Source organism: Rattus norvegicus, chromosome 6 (assembly GCF_021556685.1).
Source record: "Rattus norvegicus strain SHRSP/BbbUtx chromosome 6, alternate assembly SHRSP_T2T, whole genome shotgun sequence".
In the NCBI taxonomy this organism is placed as follows: domain Eukaryota; kingdom Metazoa; phylum Chordata; class Mammalia; order Rodentia; family Muridae; genus Rattus; species Rattus norvegicus.
Window position 1 is genome coordinate 146,129,509 of NC_141539.1, and position 17,917 is coordinate 146,147,425.

A 17,917-nucleotide genomic window follows, 5' to 3' on the forward strand; every position below is an offset into this window, starting at 1 on the left:
ATTCTTGTAGTGAGATGATAAATATGTTAATTTACCTCACTATAGAGATCAGTTTATTATCTCTGTGTATCCCACAATGTGGCATTGCAAACATGAATTTTACACTATAACATTTGTACTTTATCTAACCAGTAATGTGTTGTTTAGAGCTTCTGAATGTCTTTAAGTCACACTATCATACCCCTCCCACCTCCATTACAAGCTTACTTCAAATAATTCTGGGTTTTCCTCTAGAGTTGAAAACAGGATGATATTGATAATAATAGATAAGAGCCAATGAATAGCAAGGTACTATAATTTAGGCAGCTGGCTAAGTGTTTTTTGATGAATTATCAAATTTTCATTGAATTTTATTTAATGCAAATGCCATGAACTAAATATTATAATTTTTATTATGAACAGAAGCTCCAATGATCTTAAATGTGTTACTTATGTTTACAAATGTACCAAGGAAGTCAGAAGTGGGCTTTCAAGAGATGTCTTGAAAGCATTCATCTATGCAAAATTAATAAAATATATTTTTTCTACTAGTAAGTAGAAAGTAGTAAATTTTAGTCTACAAGTCATGAACTATCTGTATGAGTGTGGTCATTGGCCTTAATTAGTTAGAGGAAAGTCCAGTTGCTGCAAACCACAGTTTTCATGTCTGTCTATGTTCCCTGAGTGTGATGGTAAAGACCACAACAGAGACTCTATTGAACACACAGTATTGGCTGATACAAACCAAAACTATGAGGAAAATGAAATAACTTTTCTCTGCCAGAATATTTCAGTAGGACTCTTACTTAAGTAACTACAGGGTGTTCCTGGAAAGACCGGGGAAAAGCCATTCAAATATCATGGACTCAAAAAGATACTTTTGGTTAGTAGATACCTGGGCTTTATTGCCTTTGACTTTTTGGTACTTGGTGCTTATCTGTCTTACGACTTTCTGTCTCTTTGTGTGAAGCCCCATAGGAAGAACAACAATATCAACCAACCAGACCCCCCTCCAGAGCTCCCAGGAACTAAACCACCAACCAACGAGTACACATGGGGGAACTCATGCCTGCAGCTGCATATGTAGCAGAGGATAGCATTGTCTGGCATCAATAAGAGAAGAAGCCCTTGATTCTGTGAATTCTTGATGCCCCAGTGTAGGGGAATGTCAGGCTGTTGAGGTGGGAGTAGGAGGGCGGGTGGGGATCATCGTCATAGAAGCAAGGGGAGGGAGAAAGAGAGAGGGGGCAATTGGGAAAGGGGATAACATTTGAAATGTAAATACATAAACTATCCAATAGAAAAAGGAAAAATGCAAAAATAAAAAAGAAGAAACCACATATATTGCTGATCTGATTGTGAACTCATGTGACCATTAAATAGATCATTGTGGCACTTTCAGAAAAAGAAAAAGTAAAATTATGGCCAACCGATGACTGGCAATCTAGCATAACTGGATAGGAATCTACAGAACTCATTACTGAAAGGTTTCATCCAGCAGCCAATGGAAATGGATTCAGTGACCCATAGCCATATATCAGGCAGAACTGGGTCTTGTGTAAGAGTGGGCCCTAGAATTGAGCAAGCTGGAGGGGTCAAGAACACCATAAGAAGGCCTACAGAGTCAACTAACCTGGGACCATGGGGATTCACAGAGACTTTACCATGAACCAAAGAATGTGCAGAGGCTGGACCTAGGTCCCCTACACATTTGGAGCAGATGTGCAGCTTGGTCTTCAGTTGGTCCCCTAATAGTTGGAGTGGTGACTGTCTTTGACTCTGTTGCCTGCTACTGATTTGCCTTCCCATACCTGGACTTCCTGGTGGGGCCTCTGTGGGAGAGAATACCCTTAGTCCTACTGGGCTTAGATGTCGCAAGGTGAGGTGTACCCAAGAGGAGCTTCCCCTTGGAAGAGATGGGGAAAGGATAATGGGGGAGAAATTTCTAAGAGTGGAACTGAGAAGAGATGAGGGAGGAGAGTTGTAACTGGGATGTTAAGTGAATAAATAGATAAATTAATGAAAATGCTTATTTGAGCATACAAAAAAGTGAAATTACTAGTATTTGAAGTTACTTCTCTGATTACCCATTTATTCATTTAACCAGTATTGATTGAGAATGCCCTTTTTGTCAAGTACTGGTTAGAGAGTTGGTATATTGGTCTATTTACCCCACTATAATGAGTTCTATTATTGTAGGCTTTACTACAGATTGGATAAGACTGTGTAAATTTGTAAAGAAGTTTTTAACTCCAATTTTTTCAAATCCTATTTTTAATGATGGTTTAAAATAATTTAACATCTCTTTTAGCCCATCACCCACCAGGGTAGTGGGAAAGAAAGGATAGGAGGGTGGTGAACCTATTTAGTAAGGTTCTTTGGAGCATCTCCTCTGTGTTGTCTGGGAATAAGTAGTTCAGGTCACAGGTCAGCAGCAGCTCAATTCACTGGCAAACTAGACACCAGCAGTCTAGTTTGGTAGAGGCAGGAATAGCAAATAGGAATCAGCAGTAATGTAGTGGTAATACCTAGCAGAGACAGCTAGGCTTCAGCTTCAGCTCAAATCAGCAGGAGGGACCAGAACAAACATTCCTAAGTCCTTGCATCCAAACAACTTTCCAAAAAACCCTTAAATTTCCACTTCAGAAATTTGTTTAGCTCTTAGTTTTAGAGGTCTAAGGATGGAGTGCTTCATTTGGCATTTATCTTACCGACCAAGCTCTAAAGTAGCACAGGACACAATGTAGCAAGGAATGGAAAATTGTGTACATGCATATGTATATGCACATATGTCCTGCAGTCAGTCCCCTTCTCCTTTTTGTAAAGCTGTCATTGTTCAATTATGGAGGATTCAGACTGATAGCCTTACTCAGTTATGAGCATTCACAAAGGCCCAAGTTCTGAACACCATATATGGATTAAACATCCATATCTTCTTGATACCTTACAATAAGAGTTAAACTTCAATGTTTTTTTTTGCAGGGAACAAAACATATTCAAATTGGTATGTATAAAAGTTAAAGACAATTTGTGTTTTAAAAGTGCTTACAGAATATATTGTTATTTTGTCTTACTAAGAGTAGAAACTAAGGCCTTACACATACCAGGCAAATGTTCTACCACTGAGCTATATTCCTGCTTCAGTAAGTACATACTATGCTTGAAAATTCTATGTAATATTATAGTGCTGATTTATAACACAAATGTTCATTAGATGTTATGTCTAGACATTCTAGATCAGAGACATAAAAATATGTAGAGAGGGGACATTGGTGAGCTCATGACATATATGTTGAGGTGAAAAGGTGAAACATAGACATATAGGCATTATAGAAGAAATTCAGAAAAAAAAGATTAAACATCTGACCTGGGAAATAAGAGAACAAGAGGAAAAGAGAAGAATTATTATCTAGTATTTATTTTAGAAGTCTTATTTGCAGAATCAAGAATGAATCAGTGTCTTAAAGCCTTTCCTATGTTAAGCTTTCTTGTTTATAGTACAGCGGTATAAACAGTAAAGAGATTAAAGAGCTGCAGGTAAGAGGGTAAGAGAGAATATTTGCTTAAACTGACCAGCCTTTTAAGATTGTAGAGAATTAATTTTAGTTCTAGAGAATTACTGACTCTTCATAGAATAATGTATCAAGATAAACATCTTAGGCCACAAAATGCAACTGGAAGGAAGAGGCTGGTGTTCAACAGTAAATTGATATACTGGGGACATTTTCATTTGATTTATTCTGAACCATCAATTAAAACACTTTATTGAAAGTATGTGGTATGACAATGCTCCCATTTATTGCTTCATAAAAGTCATTGATGGGGTCAACATCTAGGGAAAAATAATACGATTTTGTATCATGTCAAAAATGCAGAAATAAGTATTTCACTAATGAAAAATTACTTCCTCATTTTAACAGGGTACTTTTTAAATCCTTTGTCATTCTAGGGTGCTGACACTTTATTACTTGGCAAATTTGTATGGTTCTCAAGTCTCTAATCCATTCATTGTTATTATTTCTAGGACTGCTTAAAAATTATGTTGTGAGGGAACTGTTTCCATGTGACTGAAAGTCTGTGACTGGCAGCTAGGTGATCAAAGGTGATTAGAAGAATCTAATGTTTCTTCCTCCCCCACCCACCCACAACTGTGTTCTTGCTAAGATCTCATTGGCAAAGCATTCTCCAGCTATTCAGCAACTCTTTGTGCAACTTATTCTAAGAATGGACACAACTGTTAATACTTGATGACTCTAGCAGAAGAGAAAGGAAGGATTCCAGACTTAGCGTTCTCAGATCATAATTATACTAAATAAGACCCTGGTCAGAACATTCTTCTCATTGACTTCAAAGAACACGTTCCATCACTCTCCAGGGTTGCCTTGCATATCTGTATTAGGAAACAGCTAGATCCAGGAATCCAAAGTGGAAGGTCATCTAGTCAGGTCTTGTTTATTTGTACCTCAACTATTTTTGCCATATTGACCACCTCAATTTATTTGATGCCCTCATAGTCTTTGTTCTCAAGATGAGATCCTAAATCAGCAGGGACTTGTTAGAAATGCAGTTGTAAGCACCCATCTCTAGGCAAATTATAATTCATGCTTTTTACCAGAAGCATAACTTGTATTAGAATCTTCTGCATCCATACATGGTCTGGTCTCCCCTCCTTGTCAAAGCTGTCATCACATGACATATTTGATTTGTGCTATAATTGTATTTTTATCATTTTTAGAGATAGCCTTTTATATGATTAGTATATTCCAATTCATTTTTTGTTTCCCTGAAATATACACAGAATTTGGGTTTCATTTCTTCTAGAGTACACATGTAGGCACCATTACCTACCAGCATTCTTTCACTCCTACCATACCTGATGGATTCCCTCCTTTCCCCTCTTAGCCAAGACTGTTGGCAAAAGCACATGACCATGATAAATCAAATGGCCCGTCACATTACTTCTGGCCATGATGACTAAGAACCACAAAGAGATGAGCTTGTGAACACTTTGATTAAATGAGAAACAAGTATATTGGTCTGGGATTTCTGGGGAGAAAAACATCTTTTATTTTTTGAGGGGTTGCAAGATGATAGGTTGTTGGGTTTTGGAGTTCTTCTTGCACTCATTTCGACCTTTAGATCCAGGCAGAAGTGACTTAATGTTCTGTCATTTTCTCCAGCTATTCTGCTTCTCACTGATGAAGAACTCCCGAGGTCATAGGGAAAGTAGAGGATGTGCATGTTTAGGTGTCCCTACTGACAGTGAAACTTTCTATGACTATTGTAGTTTAAGCTCAGATCTGTAGAGTATGCAAGACTCTCTCATTATCACAATAATGAGAGATGAGGGTGAAAGAGTAGCAGCCTCACCCACCATTCTTCATTATGAAATGTAACCTCTAAGTCAGTGAAAAGATGGCTGTTAGCCATGCCCTACCCACACAGGCTAAGTTATTTCCTTTTCTGTGCTTCCTTTTTTTCTACAAATTTTGTTTATACTTAACCATTATGGCATTATGACTACTTAAAGAATATGTTTAGCACTTTATTTTTCCAGAGATTCATTCACGTTATTCATCTGTCAATCCATGGAGTCTTCAGAAGATTGATTCCATGATCCTAATAGATACTAAAGTCTAAGTGTGCCTTTCTCTTGTATAACATGCCAGAATATTTGTGGATACCCTGAAGATGCTCTTCTTTATACTTTAAACATTTCAAGGTTATTTATAATATCTTGAACAGCTTTAGTGTTATATACATAAATAGCAGTTACATTATTTAAGTAATGATAGTAAAAATAGAAATCTGCACATGTTCAGTTAAGATACAATTAAAAGAAATGTGTCCTATCTTTGCCTAGTTGAATCCACAATTGAGGAACCATCAGCAAGTAAGGCTATTACTTTATTGCTGAAGGGAACACTTGGAAAACTCTCCATTTAATCCCCTTCATGACTCTGTTCTTTTTATTTTCTCCTCTATTTCTTTCTCAATGAGCTGTTTTCTCTCTTTTCCTCATCCACTGTTTTGTATTTATGAAAGAATAATACTTTTATCTTCCCACTCCAGAGAACACTAGAACTCCAGCCATTTCTCCATTAATGATTCAAAAAATATTTATTTTCAGGAATAACTTAGTGCCTTTCTCCAAAGGGTTCACTCAGGGTTAGTTAGTTGTTTCCAGTTCCTTGTTTATTGGCTTTGTGCGAACCTTACACAACACCGAGAGAGGAAGAAAAGAGGATCAAAGACTGTGTACATTTTCAAGTAAACCCTAGTATTTAATTATAGAGTAATTTTCAAATAGCTGTGAGTCAGACATGTTAAACACTTTGCTAATGTTAGTTATTTAACTTTAGTAGGAGTCTTTCAAGGCAGGTTGACTTATTATTTCATTTTGCATATGAGTCTCATGAGGCTTGGAGAATTTTCTCTCAGCTACTGGCTAAAACCAGAACCTGAATTTTATCATGTATCCATCTTCTGCAACATGAATAAGCTACAAGGATATATGGTGTGTAGCTTTAGCAATAAGCACTTTGTGACAACTTTATTTCCCCAGGCAATAGGCCTTACTTTCCTACGGTCATTCAGTAACTTGGGCCATCTAGGAACTTTCATTGCTACTTCAGTAAGTTACCACTCATAAGAAAACATTACTCTAAGTTTAGAAATACTTTTGCCTTTTTTTATATATTCCAAAGCTTTATCTAAGTATAAAGATTTGTAGAAAAGCAACTAAGCAAGCGTCATAGATAAAATTTTGTTATGTGATTCCAAGAAAGACAGAAGTCCATACTGGGCTCCTGTTAATCCTAAGATTTGGAGGAGAGAGGCCTCTTCCACCATTTTGGGACAGATTTGAAGCAAGACTTATTAAATATTAAGACCAAGAGATAGACTTTGGTCAGGACTACTCCCTGGGATTTCCTAGCTGAGTGACCCTAAGACAAGTGTTGCAGGGGTTTATAAAAACAAACCACAGGTCATTGTACTTTCCCATGAGGCTTTTGTTCCAAGAACTACAACTTCCAGGAGGTTACCTGTCCTTGGGCAAGTGGAGTTTACAGGTGAATTTTGGGTATTACATTCCATAGCAGCCTTGCCTTGAAGAGAGGGGAACCAGAGATTACCTTATCATGCTAATAATTCTTATAGAAGAAAACCCTATGAACTGACTGTAAGCTCTATTCCTCAGAAAAAAACTAGAACCAACTGTGACTTCAAACTAAGACATTCCAAAGGTTTTGAATTTTGAAATGGGCTATGACTGGAAATGTCAGGGTGTGTCTGCGCAGCAATGGATTTAAGGGTACCTGTCCAGGTCTGTGTTGCCATAGGTTGTTGCTGTAATTATTAAAAATAGAATTTTTATCCCAAGCTAATGTTGGCACCAGAGGGCCACATGGCATCTGCGGCATACCTTCATCTCAGCAGAGGCTGGTTCCAGTGTGTCCCTGTTCCATGGTGGTCCCCTGGTACTCTCTGACTCAGGCGGTTGCTCCCTGGCATTAGTTCCAGCACTGTAAGGCCATATAGAACTAACATTAATTTATCTCTGATTAGTATCTCTCCTGGCTGCGCCTCTGCTAGCCGTGAACTCTGCCCATATTCCAACAAGCCCGACAAATTCAAAACTCCAGAAACTTGTAATTTAACAATGGCTTTATCTCAGATTTACTTAGCAAATTTTACACCCCACAAAGCGTCCACACCATAAACTCAGAGTCAAATGATGTAATATAATTTGCCCACCTAGACAAATCAAATCATCCTGTATAAGTTCATTCCTTAATAAATATCCATAACAACCTGTATCTATGCAGAGATGCACAGAGAGGACCATCTATGTCTTCTTCATGTTGCTTCCTACCCCCTTCTCCTAGCTTCTCTTCTCCTCCCCTTTCTAAAACTTTGTTCTGGTCTACCCTTCCTTCTCGTCCAATAATAGGCCTGTCCTCTTATAATTCCAACCACAATGAATATTGTACAGGAAGCTGCTATATTATGTTTTAATAAATAAAGATGCAAGCTATGCTCACTGCCAACTTTAGAGTTTGTTTTCTTCTTACAAAGAGTTGTACATGAGTATTTATGTATATTTTGGGAAGTTCTGGAAATTAAGATACCAGAAGTAGAATTTTGACTCCTTGGCTAAATGTACAACCTTGGACAATTTTACTTTGTTCACATATGAATTAAAGGTATAAGAAGTACTTTTTCTGTAGGATATTATGAGGACTAAATGAAAATATATATGTAAAATGGATAAAGGGGTCTCGCCAGTGCAGGAGAGTCACTTGGTGGTACTGAGCAAGCTGTGCCCCTGAGATTGCACTGCCTAGGAAAATATGAGGGATCTGGGGCTTCACTATGAGTCACATTTGATAATAATGAAGCTATTGACTATTATAGTCAACACAGAGTAAATGTAAACCTTGCAGTGGACTAGAGTACAAAGAGAAAGTGGCTTGGACTCAGCTCCCATCACATAATTTTGATCTTCATCATCTTTCTAACTCAACATTTTTTCTATAGCCATAAAGGCCATCACAATAATTCTCATATTTTTGAAAACAGATATCTATTGTTCCTAAGATGAATTGGGTCTCGATTAAAGGGCACTTGTGGTTACCATAGAAGTTGCACAGCCAATTCCCAGGTTCTCTTATACATGGCTTCTAAGGGAAGAGGTTAGTGAATGCTTACTTCTGAAAAGCAAAGTTAACAGCCTAAAGTCAAGCAAGGCCTCAAGACAATGAAGCCAGAACATAATCTAAGAACTGTTTTCAGTGTTGGAGTGTTAGCACTTCCTAAGTTGTTGTATGATAAATGGTTGTAGTGCCTCAAGGGCCAAAGTTGCCTATTAAATTTCTTCCTTGGCTCACTAGGATAATTAATTTACAAACTCAATTGAGTTTTGTGAGAAAAGGCTGCATATCAATTTATTTGATGCCTGCTAAGACTTAACAGTCAAACCTCTTACAACCCACAGCTCTGTGTGTTTTTCAGAATAGTCAAAAATAGGATCATTTTCCTACTATTATTCCAAAAGGATTTCTTGTTCATTCTTTATAGAGACATAGCTTAACAGCTGGAAAAGCTAGAGTAAGAATCAGTTGTTCAAATTCTTGGTTCACTTGTTTTTCCGACTATGCAGTATTGAAAACATTCTCAAGCACCTGAAGAATGGTTGGAAGTATTGACTAATTCCCCCAAACTATTTAAACTTACTGCCTTGTCTGGCCTCAGTGGGAGAGGATTGCCTAATTCTGTAGAGATTGGATGCTCCAGTAAAGGGGGATGCTGGGGGAGGAGGCTGAGGTGGAGTGGGTGGGTGAGGGGGATAGGTTGGGAGGGAGCACCCTCTCAGAGGCGAAGGAGAGGGGGGATGAGGTGAAGAACTCTGGGAGCAGGGAGGGAGAAGGGGGCAACATTTGGAATGTAAATAAATAAAATAATTTAATAATAAAAAGAAAGTTAAACTATTTAAAGATTACCCTATTACTCTATGACCAAGTTACATATTCTTTTAATGATCTGTATCATCTGTGTATGTTGGTCAGTTCTTTTCAAAGTCAAATGTTGCTTCTCAAAGAAAGAGTAGTTGAACTAGAGATTAGATTCATAGAATAACCAACAAAATCTCAGCTCTCGGGACATAGAAATTCAATGCTCATACAAAGCAGTAGATTCTAATGACTGCTCGGTTTTGTGGACTTATGTAAGGAGATTTTTTTTTCTTTCTGGGGCTATCTCAATCAAAGCAGAGTTGTGTTCAGTTGGAAGAAGAAGGATGGAGGTAAATATAGAGAGGACCACCCTGTTACTCAGTGGGTCATTCATTAGTCTACAAAGCTTTGATGTTTTCATTCTCCTACAATAATTCCACAGCAATATAAGTATACAACTTCCTGACTTTTATGTGAGAATAGTGCCTGTATAATCTAATGTTAGGTTATTGAGGTACCAGTCTGAATCTAAATCCTAAACACTTTAAAGAATGATTTCCCTTAGAATTCACTTTTCTACCTTTTAAATCTAATAGTTCATTGCAGCCTTGACAAATACAATGATGTTGGGAAAGTCTGCCAGGAAAATGACCAAAGGGCAAATCAATATCAACAGCATAAATATGAAATGAAATTATGTGGTGATACCACAACTGTCTTTGTAAGAACCTTAAATTTGTGGAGAAATTTTTTATACTGTATGGCTTACCTTTAGGCAAAACAACACATGCAAATGAATCCCAGGGCTCTCTCACATTTCAGAACTCTTTTATCAGCTCACTAGAAAAATGAAAGGGACTTTTCTCAGTGTAATTTCTTCTTTGGAATCCTGAAGTTTTTCCCTAAAATATTGTAAATACTTTTTGTAATCATTCCCCTCACTAAGTGGCGCCTTTAAGCCACTAATACAAAATATTTATTTTAAAATATACAGAATAACTCCTGGAGTGTTGAAACACTAGGAATTCCAGGAAGAAGGTAGTAAAGTTGACAAAATTAGGACCATGATAACATGTCTCTAGTTCATTGCATCTACTGAAAAGATGTATTGGTCCTTTGAGTAGTATCAGAACATCATTGCACATTGATTGTTTCATATCTCAGAATAACACACCTCAAAGCATGGACCCTTGTCTTGCTGATTTGTTGATTTCCAGGATGTAGTAGAAGGCAGCTCTCTTTGGCCTTCTCTCAGCCCTGCTTTCTTTCTTTCAGTTCTCTTTCAAGCAGACCAGAGAAACTAGAAGTTCAGTCCCTTTAAATGAATCACAAAAAACTGAGATTCCTTTCCGAAGTACAATCTATAAATGCTATACAGCTCATGTTCTGATTTTCTCTGCCTTTAAGTATGAGGCATGGTCATTAGAGAATTCGCTTCCCTACCCTGCCTTGAAAGCACAGCCTCATTCCTGAAGAGTCCCGTACTAGGCCCAGCTGGGAAGAGAAAGCTACACAGAATGGCCAGAAAGAATCTGAGCAGACAGGAACTACAAAGTTCCCCTGGGTGATTACCATGAGATCATGTTTCCACTGTGTCTATTTACACTTCTGCATGACTGGGTATTCTTCACGGCTTCCAACCGATGTTCCCTGAGCTTGGGTCCATGGTTTAGAAGGATTCTGTTTTAGACACAAACTTTTCTTGTTTGCTATTTTTCTCAGTGACCTGTTATAGTCATGATCCTTGTGGTACATGAGATGGAAAATGTTACTTTTCACCCCTACACATTGAAAAATATATGCTGTCCACATTTTAAAGGTAGTCTTGCAGCACAACAAATGTCTAGACAACCATTCAATCATACAACTCTTCTTTTTCAAAAGAAAAATAAATTATAATCCCAAAAAGAAAAAAAGAATTACACATTTTCTAGAACATTGCTGTGGAATCAAATTATGAGTTTAAAAATTGGAAATTGAAAGAATGAATAAAAAGATCTTCCATTGAAGTCTCTATGCCAGTTTTTTTAAATTATCTTCATATTACATGGATATCTATAAAGGCTCTGACACCATTAAAAATTAGTGACCAGACCAATTTCTAAGTAATTAATGTACTTTTAGTACATTTTTGTAAGGGTGCATATAATAAGAGCTAGTCTGTTTTATAGGTCAAATGGTGTCTATTTTATAGGTACACATAATAGGAGCATATAACTTTAGTAGACACAAAATTCATTCATTAAAGGTCTTCAAAAAGTTAATACATTAAAAAGCCAATTTAACTACTTAGAGAAATTAACATAAAATATTCTAAGTTTTAAACTTCGACATTTTGATATTGGATCTTTCCTATAATGAAACTTTTAGTTACGTTATAAAAGCCCTGGCTAATCATATAGATGCTTCAAGCATTTATTTTGACCTTTAAATTTTTAAATGAGGGGGCAGTGAGATGATTTCATTGTTAAAAGAACATGCTGAGAATTAGAGTTTGACTGATAGCACCCATTTCTAGTGGCTTACAAACATCTGTAACTCCAGTACTAAGAAATCAATGCCTTCTTTTGGTCTCTGCATACACCAATTCACTAATTCACTTACACAGAGACAGACAGAAACACCCCCCCACCCCCCCCCACACACACACTTTAAAATTTAATATTTGTATTCTTATATCACCATTGGGAACTTAATTGTTAGGTTCTAGAATGTGAAGTGCACCATTTATTAAGAAAAGCATATTTGTTGATCAATATGTTAAATACATTCAAAGGAATCAGAGTAACTTAAACTTGATATAATTCCAAATTTGAATGGGTTATTTCCTTCTTACTGGTAATATTAGTCTGAGGTGTGACTATCTAAAGTTACTAGTTTGAAACTTACAATGATGTATTACCTCAATTGCTTGAGCATAGGATTAGTTTATCTCATTTCCCAGAAGTCCAGTAAAATTTGAAAGACTGTTTTTATTTAAGATGACTTTGTACTCTGACTTAAGCAATGCGTATATTTCTTCTGAACTATAGAGGGAAAAATTTTGCATCAAGATACCAACTATTTTCTCTCTCTTCTTTTTATCAATGGCTATACATACTGGAAGGGATGTCTGATCACTACATTAAGTGTCACACATGAAGAATACTCGTGAGATATGGTGGCAAGACATGAGATGGCTGTGTTGCTTCTTTTGTCACTGGGACCATAGTTAACCTGTCATTAATAAGTGAATAATAACAAGCCCTCATTTGTCTTGAAAATCATCTCTATAGTTTTCTCTGGCAATACTGAATATACATACCACTTCTTTATTTTTAGAGTGGTTTCATCAAACATATTAATTTTATTCCCATAAAAATATAATAGAGACTGTGCTTTCTGTCATTCAGTAATATACTCAGACTATATTTAGTGGAGGTTCATTTTAACCCGATTCTCTCTTAAGAACTGGAAAGATAAAAATGAAGAAACACATTGATATCCTGGCTTCAGGGAACCAACTGAAAGAGCAAATGAGTTATTTACAAAACTTGCCATGGAATTTTAAACTTCATAAAATTTCCTGATGGATGGACATAGTCCAAGGAATAAAAAAATTTTTCAGTGAGATAAAGACAACTCAGAAAATTCTGGGACTGAAATAAGTGTCCTATGGGGCAGAACATAGAACATAGTGGACAGATAGAGAGCAACTCAGAAGACCCTGGAAGGCCCATTAGCCAAGTAAGAATCACAGTCTTTTCTGAGAGCAAAGGAAAACTATTTGAGAATTTTAAAGTAGAAACAATGCTTTTTAAAAATTTTACATTTTTGAGAAACATAAGGATGCACTCAATGAAGACCAGAACAAATGAGTTAAAGGGGCCCAGCTAGCCAGTGTGGAGCAGGCTGGTGGCTGTAGAAATACAATGAAGAGTACTGAATAAAATCTGATTAGGAGATGTATAGCAGGAGCTGGAATAAGTACCAGGAGTTCTCTGAGAGTTTGATTTCCAAAAATGAATGGCTCGTGGAACTATGCCTTATGATACAAAACAGACAAGGCAAGTATCCAGTCACATTTATGATGCAGTTTCATATTGAGGTACACAGATGGAAACGAGAAAGAGTTTGGCTTCTAGAAAACAGGTTTGATATGAATGTAAAATCATGAGTGTATGCGAGACAGCAGAAGCAATGCCAAGGATGATGTCTCCCAGAGAAGGACATAGGGAACCAGGACCTACAGTGCAGGAAAGAGTTTCCTCTCTGGTTATGTCTGGTTGGTGCTATGTGGGCTTCTTGTGCTAGGATAGAAATCTCTTTCTCTATATTTAGGAAATTTTCTTTCATGCCTTTGACCTGAAATTCTTTTCCCTTTATATTTATAATCAGGAGCGAGAGAGAGAGAGAGAGAGAGAGAGAGAGAGAGAGAGAGAGAGAGAGAGAGAGAGATATGACAGATAGAGTTGTTTTTAACCTTATCTTTTTTTAGTAAATGATAAAATCTTTCTACCTTAGTTTTAAGCCCAGATTTGGTCTTTTATGTGACCCATTTCTGTTGGTGAAATTTTATTAGGATTATTGAATATTTTTTATTTCCTGCTTTCTTTCAGTTTTAGTTTCATTTAGTTATTCTTTTATTTAATTCTATTTTCATATCATAAATTATCCTCTTTATTTTCCCAGTCATTTGTTTGGATTTTCTTTGACTTCAATTATTTTATTTCTTTCCTTTATATTGAATACAATGAATTAAAAAATTCTTGAACTTGTTTAAAAATTTTAAAAATTCTTCATATTGAATTTAGCCTGTTATACTGCTTAGCGAATACAACTATGGAGTTGGTGGGGTTTGTTGTGTGTGTAGGGTGCACATATTGTCTTGGTTTATCTATTGTCGGTTATTTTGTGATAGGACCAAGACCATTGGATTTAGGAAGTTCATTCTTTTTGGTATACCAGTCTGGAATTTGAAACTCAGATTATAGGTTAGGTGGTTTAGGAGAAGCTCCAGGGGCCAAACTCATCTGGATATGAGGGAATTAAGGACAAGGGAGGAGGCGAGGTCTTGAATTGAGCCAACAGTGGCCAGAGCAACCAAGTGACACAGTTATGTTGAAAGACAGGAGGGGAACAGGCTAAGGGCCAGGGAGGTAGTGAGAGTCACTTGCAAGTCATCAGGAGGTATCAGCATGTCCTGCAAACCATGAAGACTATGATGAGGAAAGTGATATAGCTAAGGGAGAAATTTTTTGAGGTGATGACGGGCTGGGGAGAATGTTCAATAGTTAAGGGCATTTGCCCTTAACCCTAGTGACCTCTATATGGCAGAAGTTATATGACTTCTGAATAAGGCTGCTAAAATGCTGATTAGGTGTGATGCTCAGCCTCAATGGATAAATCTACTAAAACAACTCCTGCATCCACAGATCAGGAAACACCCAAGAAGTGGTATGGAAAGACAGTAAGAGCCAGAGAATCTGGAAGTCTGCTGTGAAATTGCATCTCTTAGAAATGACAGGGACACTATCATGATTATCTCAACAATATGACTGCCTAAACAAGACCCAAATAATGACCACACCAATAGACATGTTAACTCAGACGGTGACAATCTCATGGGACACCACCTCCAAATAAGAGGCAATAGCTGAGAAAGGGAGAATTGGTCTTCCCCAGGGATGAGCCCCTTAACTGGTTATCTAGCACCAAGTGGCCAGTTTTGAAATCATATGTATGATTTCACGATCTGAGATCTTTCTCTATGTATCTATCTATGTATCTATCATCTATCTGTCTGGGTATCTATCTTCTATTTATCAATCTATCTATCATCTATCTACTCTATTTATTATCTCTCTCCCTCTCTCTCTCTCTCTCTATATATATATATATATATATATATATATATGTATATAGAGAATTTGAGAGAATTTGAATTTGAGAGGGAGAGAGGTTTGGAACATGGGAAAAGTTGAAGGAGGAGAGAAAGGGAAGAAATAATGTAATTATATTTTAACTTTAATTTTTCAAAACCTACTTTTAATGATGGTTCTTAGACTTTTTAATCTCCCTTCTAGGCCACCACCCATCAGATGTAGAAGAAAAGAAAGGATATGGGGAGGTGGACCTGTTTAGATAACTCCCAGCTGCGTTGTCAGGAAATCAGGAGTTCAGGCCACAAGTCAGCAGCAGCAGCTCAATTCACTCACAAATACTTCAGGACATACCAGCAGTCCAGTTTTAGTGTCAGGATAACAGCAGTAGTATCACAGCCTAGCAGCAACAGTCAGGAATAGGCTTGAGTCAGCAGGAGGAATTCGGATCAGATGAGAAGCTAGAAGTGCTCTGCCATTTGCTTCTCTTAACAAAGCAAAGATCTGCAAATATGAGACCAAGAAGCATTGCAGAGCTAACTATCAACAAGCCACTTTCACAGTCCATTGAGTCCTATTTATACTCTCTCCAAATACCACATGTTCTCCGTGGGTCTTACTTCAGCATATGAGTCTGAGTTAGCAAAGACATCACTATGCCAATCATCCTGAGTCCGAGGAAGTGGCTAGAAGCCACAGCACACCACCAGAAGCATTTTTGGTGCATTTCTCTCTGTGAAGTCATGACAAATGGAGCTCAAATACGCAGAGTAAGCCTGACCAATTCATTCATGTTAGTGAAGAATTCTTCATCATGTGTCCTTTGTAATGCTTTCTTTTGCAAAACATTCTTTCACCTGTGTCTGCTTCAGAGAAACCTTCCTTCCAGTGTTTGCCCCAGCAAAACACCATCCGACACTCGTGATAGTTCAAAGAACCCAGAAGTTTCCATTTCATACCTATTTCTTTAAAAAGCTAATCAGGTTATTTTTACTTACCTCTATTTCCCTTTTGCTAATGCCGCTTCACTTTTTAGATCTTGTATATGAAACAAAATATGGATTTTCTTTTTAATGTAATATATGTTAATATTATGAAAGCATATTTTATACGCATGGATAAAAAGTCATAATAAAACTCATTATTTTATAAAAATCATTCCATGGTAATTGTTATGATGAATCTGATTTTCAACTTGATTACATCTGGAATTAACTAAACCTTAAGCATCTTGGCACATCTGTAAAGAATTTTTCTTGGTTGGATCATTTGAGGTGGGAGACCCATGCTAAACCTGGACCACATCTTCTGGTGTCTGTCCACAAAAAAACAAAAACAAAAACAAAACAAAAACAAAACAGGATGCAGAAGAAGGAAGCTTTTGCTTTTGCATTTGTTTTTGCTTTCTTGTCCTCACTCTCACAGGCAACTTCATCTATCCTTCTGCTGAGGCATTCCTTTGCTGGTAATAGAATCGACTTCTTTGGGATCCCAACATAGACTAAAGACAAGATGAGACATGTACACTGAACAACTACCCAGAGACAGCCATTATTGGGACTAACCAGACCATAGGTTGTAAGTAACTCTAATAAATTCCCTTTATTAAATGTAGATTAACCCTATCGATTCTGCTAATTTAGAAACCCCTGACTAATTAAAAAACTAAATAACCAATTTTTAAAAAGGAGGACAAGAACGAGATGCATAGATAATAAAGTTTCCTTGAGAGAAATATAACAGTTGGCTTCTATACAGTGGAGGAGGCAGAAATATGTGGCTGAGGAGGCCTTGGATGAAAAGGAGATGTACAATGAACACTGAATATTTCTTACAAGTCAGGAAGTACACAGCTGAGAACTGCTAACAAATTTGCTGGGGAATTTTGACTTACTTGTGATCTTTGTCTCTTTCTGAAGATAATTTATTTGGAGAATAAATGATACTTAAATGAACCTTACAGGAAAGGATTAAGAAAAATTTATAAAGCTTTTATGGTATTTAATTATTGTATGATCTTTCTTTGATGGTCCCAGTGGTACCTGAAAACAAAGATAAGCTCTTACTTCCTTTCCATCAGGATAAGACTTTTTTCCACTGAGAACCAAGTCAAAACTCCATGGGACAAACTGTCTATTTTTGATGACATCATTTAAGTTTTTCATGCTATAGGAATACAGTGTTGAAGATGTATCAGAAGTCAAAGAGAGCAGTCAAAGTGTAAAAGCACAGAATGTTACCCACCATATTTGTGTAGTCACTCAGGAAGGACTTCCTATGGTTAAGGAAACAACACAGTCTTATAGAATGGATGACCCTTAATGCCACTTGTTTGCTTGCTTTCTCTACTGCAGTATTCTCTGCTCTTAGAACAATCCCTTGTACTCTCTCAACAGCCAAGAAGTATTTGCTGAACACAAAAGTGTTCAACACTTGCATTCAATGCATGTTTGTCCTTATGAATGGGTGTGCAGCAATCCTTTCTGTGGTTTTGCCATTTCCGTGACCAGCCTAGCTCTCTTTCTGCTCCACTGCTTTTTTGTGGTGCTGCCAATCACTTATTCCTACCCTATTGCATTCTACTCCATAGTCTCTGAATAAAGCCTTTAGTGAGTTTGTAGC

General features: G+C 37.1%; 1 long non-coding RNA gene across 1 annotated transcript in view; it reads right to left on the reverse strand.

Moving 5' to 3' along the window:
• Positions 1-15,871, reverse strand: part of LOC134479498 (uncharacterized) — a 66,737-nt gene extending 50,866 nt beyond the window's left edge. The window contains exons 1-3 of the long non-coding RNA XR_015622645.1: positions 15,650-15,871; positions 10,204-10,274; positions 7,406-7,505 (exon numbers count right to left, since the gene is read on the reverse strand). This is a non-coding gene — a long non-coding RNA (uncharacterized LOC134479498). The remainder of the gene's footprint in view (positions 1-7,405; positions 7,506-10,203; positions 10,275-15,649) is intronic.
• Positions 15,872-17,917: the final 2,046 nt, after the last annotated feature.